At 40.5% G+C, this 5,107-nt stretch overlaps 1 non-coding gene across 1 annotated transcript; it reads left to right on the forward strand.

The window, feature by feature from the left end:
* Positions 1 to 3,095: 3,095 nt before the first annotated feature.
* LOC112713806 (small nucleolar RNA R71) lies at positions 3,096 to 3,203 on the forward strand. Its single transcript, XR_003158767.1, has one exon. It is a non-coding gene; the product is annotated as a small nucleolar RNA R71 (small nucleolar RNA).
* Positions 3,204 to 5,107: the final 1,904 nt, after the last annotated feature.

The following is a 5,107-nucleotide window of genomic DNA, read 5'->3' on the forward strand; positions in this document are numbered from 1 at the left end:
GAACCGGCTTCCCTCTTGAATCTCTCTTCCATTGGGCGCCCTCTTCACATATAATTGTGAGGACTTGGTCCAACCTTTGATCAAAGTTGACCCTTCTAGTGTAAGGATGTTCATCTCCTTGCATCATAGGCAAGTTGAACGCCACCCTCACACTTTCCGGACTAAAATCCAAGTATTTCCCCCAAACCATAGTAAGATAATTCTTTGGGTCCGGGTTCACACTTTGATCATGGTTCTTGGTGATCCATGCATTGGCATAGAACTCTTGAACCATCAAGATTCCGACTTGTTGAATGGGGTTGGTAAGAACTTCCCAACCTCTTCTTCGGATCTCATGTTGGATCTCCGGATATCCACCCTTTTTGAGTGAAAAAGGGACATCGGGGATCACCTTTTTCAAGGCCACAACTTCATAGAAGTGGTCTTGATGCACCCTTGAGATGAATCTTTCCATCTCCCATGACTCGGAGGTGGAAGCTTTTGCCTTCCCTTTCCTCTTTCTAGAGGTTTCTCCGGCCTTGGATGCCATAAATGGTTATGGAAAAACAAAAAGCAATGCTTTTACCACACCAAACTTAAAATGTTTGCTCGTCCTCGAGCAAAAGAAGAAAGAAGAGAGTAGAAGAAGAAGAAATGAGGAAGAAGGGAATGGCTTTGTGTTCGGCCAAAGGGGAGAGAAATGGTGTTTAGGATGTGTGAAAATGAAGGAGTGAAGGAGGGTTTATATAGGAGAGGCGGATGGGAGGGTTCGGCCATTTGAGGGTGGGTTTAGGTGGGAAGGTGGTTTGAATTTGAATGGTGAGGTAGGTGGAGTTTTATGAAGGATGGATGTGAGTGGTGAAGAGAAAGATGGGATTTGATAGGTGAAGGGTTTTTGGGGAAGAGGTGTTGAGGTGATTGGTGAATGGGTGAAGAAGAGAGAGAGTGGTAGGGTAGGTGGGGATCCTGTGGGGTCCACAGATCCTGAGGTGTCAAGGAAAAGTCATCCCTGCACCAAATGGCAAACAAAATCACGTTTTTAGCCATTTCTGGCGTTAAACGCCGGGCTGATGCCCATTTCTGGTGTTTAACGCCAGCTTCTTGCCCCTTTCTGGCGTTTAACGCCAGTCTGGTGCCCCTTTCTGGCGTTAAACGCCCAGAATGGTGCCAGACTGGGCGTTAAACGCCCAACAGCTAACCTCACTGGCGTTTAAACGCCAGTAGGTGCGTCCTCCAGGGTGTGCTGTTTTTCTTCCTATTTTTTCATTCTGTTTTTGCTTTTTTCATTGATTTTGTGACTTCTCATGATCATCAACCTACAAAAAAGAGAAAATAACAAAATAAAATAGATAGAATATAACATTGGGTTGCCTCCCAACAAGCGCTTCTTTAATGTCAGTAGCTTGACAGAGGACTCTCATGGAGCCTCACAGATACTCAGAGCCATGTTGGAACCTCCCAACACCAAACTTAGAGTTTGAATGTGGGGGTTCAACACCAAACTTAGAGTTTGGTTGTGGCCTCCCAACACCAAACTTAGAGTTTGACTGTGGGGGCTTTGTTTGGCTCTGCTTTGAGAGAAGCTCTGCATGCTTCCTCTCCATGATGACAGAGGGGTATCCTTGAGCCTTAAACATCAAGGATTCTTCATTCACTTGAATGATCAACTCTCCTCTATCAACATCAATCACAGCCTTTGCTGTGGCTAGGAAGGGTCTGCCAAGGATGATGGATTCATCCATGCACTTCCCAGTCTCTAGGACTATGAAATCAGTAGGGATGTAATGGTCTCCAATCTTTACCAGAACATCCTCTACAAGTCCATGGGCTTGTTTTCTTGAATTGTCTGCCATCTCTAGTGAGATTTTTGCAGCTTGCACCTCAAAGATCCCTAACTTCTCCATTACAGAGAGAGGCATGAGGTTTACACTTGACCCTAAGTCACACAAGGCCTTCTTGAAGGTCATGGTGCCTATGGTACAAGGTATTGAAAACTTCCCAGGATCCTGTCTCTTTTGAGGCAGTTTCTGCCTAGACAAGTCATCCAGTTCTTTGATGAGCAAAGGGGATTCATCCTCCCAAGTCTCATTTCCAAATAACTTGTCATTCAGCTTCATGATTGCTCCAAGGTATTTAGCAACTTGCTCTTCAGTGACATACTCATCCTCTTCAGAGGAAGAATACTCATCAGAGCTCATGAATGGCAGAAGTAAGTCCAATGGAATCTCTATGGTCTCAGTTTGAGCCTCAGATTCCCATGGTTCCTTATTGGGGAACTCATTGGAGGCTAGTGGACGTCCAGTGAGGCCTTCCTCAGTGGCGTTCACTGCCTCTTCTTCTTCCCAAAATTCGGCCATGTTGATGGCCTTGCACTCTCCTTTTGGATTTTCTTCTGTATTGCTTGGAAGAGTACTAGGAGGGAGTTCAGTAATTTTCTTGCTCAGCTGACCCACTTGTCCTTCCAAATTTCTAATGGAGGACCTAGTTTCAGTCATGAAACTTTGAGTGGTTTTGATTAGATCAGAGACCATGGTTGCTAAATCAGAGTTATTCTGCTTAGAACTCTCTGTCTGTTGCTGAGAAGATGATGGAAAAGGCTTGCTATTGCTAAACCTGTTTCTTCCACCATTATTATTATTGAAACCTTGTTGAGGTCTCTGTTGATCCTTCCATGAGAAATTTGGATGATTTCTCCATGAAGGATTATAGGTGTTTCCATAGGGTTCTCCCATGTAATTCACCTCTTCCATTGAAGGGTTCTCAGGATCATAAGCTTCTTCCTCAGATGAAGCTTCCTTAGTACTGCTTGGTGCATTTTGCATTCCAGACAGACTTTGAGAAATCATATTGACTTGTTGAGTCAATATTTTGTTCTGAGCCAATATGGCATTCAGAGTGTTAATCTCAAGAACTCCTTTCTTCTGACTAGTCCCATTGTTCACAGGATTTCTTTCAGAAGTGTACATGAATTGGTTATTTGCAACCATTTCAATCAGTTCTTGAGCTTCAGTAGGCGTCTTCTTCAGATGAAGAGATCCTCCAGAAGAGCTATCCAAAGACATCTTGGACAGTTCAGAGAGACCATCATAGAAAATACCTATGATACTCCATTCAGAAAGCATATCAGAAGGACACTTTCTGATTAATTGTTTGTATCTTTCCCAAGCTTCATAGAGGGATTCTCCTTCCTTCTGTCTAAAGGTTTGGACTTCCACTCTAAGCTTACTCAATTTTTGAGGTGGAAAGAACTTTGCCAAGAAGGCATTGACTAGCTTTTCCCAAGAGTCCAGGCTTTCTTTAGGTTGAGAGTCCAACCATGCTCTAGCTCTGTCTCTTACAGCAAAAGGGAATAGCATAAGTCTGTAGACCTCAGGGTCAACCCCATTAGTCTTGACAGTGTCACAGATTTGCAAGAACTCAGCTAAAAACTGATGAGGATCTTCCAATGGAAGTCCATGGAACTTGCAATTCTGTTGCATTAGAGAAACTAATTGAGGCTTAAGCTCAAAGTTGTTTGCTCCAATGGCAGGAATAGAGATGCTTCTCCCATAAAAGTTGGGAGTAGGTGCAGTAAAGTCACCCAGCACCTTCCTTGCATTGTTGGCATTGTTGTTGTTTTCGGCTGCCATGTGTTCTTCTTCTTTGAAGAATTCGGTTAGGTCCTCTACAGAGAGTTGTGCCTTGGCTTCTCTTAGCTTTCGCTTCAATGTCCTTTCGGGTTCAGGATCAGTCTCAACAAGAATGCTTTTGTCTTTGCTCCTGCTCATAAGAAAGAGAAGGGAACAAGAAAATGTGGAATCCTCTATGTCACAGTATAGAGATTCCTTTAGGTGTCAGAGGAAAAGAAAAGTAGAAGACAGAAGTAGAAAATTCGAACTTATCAAAGGAGATGGAGTTCGAATTTTGCATTAAAGAATAGTGTTAGTCCATAAATAGAAGGATGTGAGGAGGAGGGAAGTGGTTTTCGAAAATTAAGTAAGAAATTTTGAAAATATTTTGAAAAATACTAATAAATTTTCGAAAACCAAGAGTGAGAAAGAGATCAAGTGATTTTTGAAAAAGATTTTGAAATTAGAAATTAAAAAGATTTGATTGAAAACTATTTTGAAAAAGATGTGGTTAAGAAGATATGATTAGTTTTAAAAAATGTGATTGAGAAGATATGATTTGAAAAATATTTTTTAAAAAGATTTGATTTTGAAAATTAAAAACTTGACTAACAAGAAAAGATATGATTCAAACAATAACCTTTCTCAACAGAAAAGGCAACATACTTGAAATGTTGAATCAAATCATTAATTGATAGTAAGTATTTTTGAAAATGGAAAGAAATTGAATTTGAAAAAGATTTGATTGAAAAGATATGATTTGAAAAAGATTTGATTTTGAAAAACTTTGAAAACCTGAAAAAAAATTGCATTGAAAAAACAGAATCTTCCCTCTTGTGCCATCCTGGCGTTAAACGCCCAGAATGGTGCACATTCTGGCGTTTAACGCCCAAAACTATACCCTTTTGGGCGTTAAACGCCCAACCAGGTACCCTGGCTGGCGTTTAAACGCCAGTCTGTCCTTCTTCACTGGGCGTTTTGAACGCCCAGCTTTTTCTGTATAATTCCTCTGCAGTATGTTCTGAATCTTTAATTCTCTGTATTATTGACTTGAGAAGACATAAATTAAAAATATTTTTGGATTTTTAAATAATCAAAATGCAACTAAAATCAAATAACAATGCATGCAAGACACCAAACTTAGCAGTTTGTATACTACTGACACTATATGAGACACATAAACACTCAAGTCAAAAGAATTCAAAGATCAGAGTAAGAAATCATCAAGAACAACTTGAAGATCCTTAAGACACATGAATGAATGCATACAATTGACACCAAACTTAAAATGAAACACTAGACTCAAAAAAAATTATTTTTGGATTTTATGATTTTGTAATTTTTTTTTGTGTTTTTCGAAAATTAAGTGGAAAAAGGTATCAAAATTCTTAATGAGAATTCCAGGAATCAGTGCAATGCTAGTCTAAGACTCTGGTCCAAGAATTAGACATGGCTTCACAGCCAGCCAAGCTTTCAAAGAAAGCTTCGGTCCAAAACACTAGACATGGCCAACGGCCAGC

The sequence above is a fragment of the Arachis hypogaea genome, chromosome 9 (assembly GCF_003086295.3).
Source record: "Arachis hypogaea cultivar Tifrunner chromosome 9, arahy.Tifrunner.gnm2.J5K5, whole genome shotgun sequence".
In the NCBI taxonomy this organism is placed as follows: domain Eukaryota; kingdom Viridiplantae; phylum Streptophyta; class Magnoliopsida; order Fabales; family Fabaceae; genus Arachis; species Arachis hypogaea.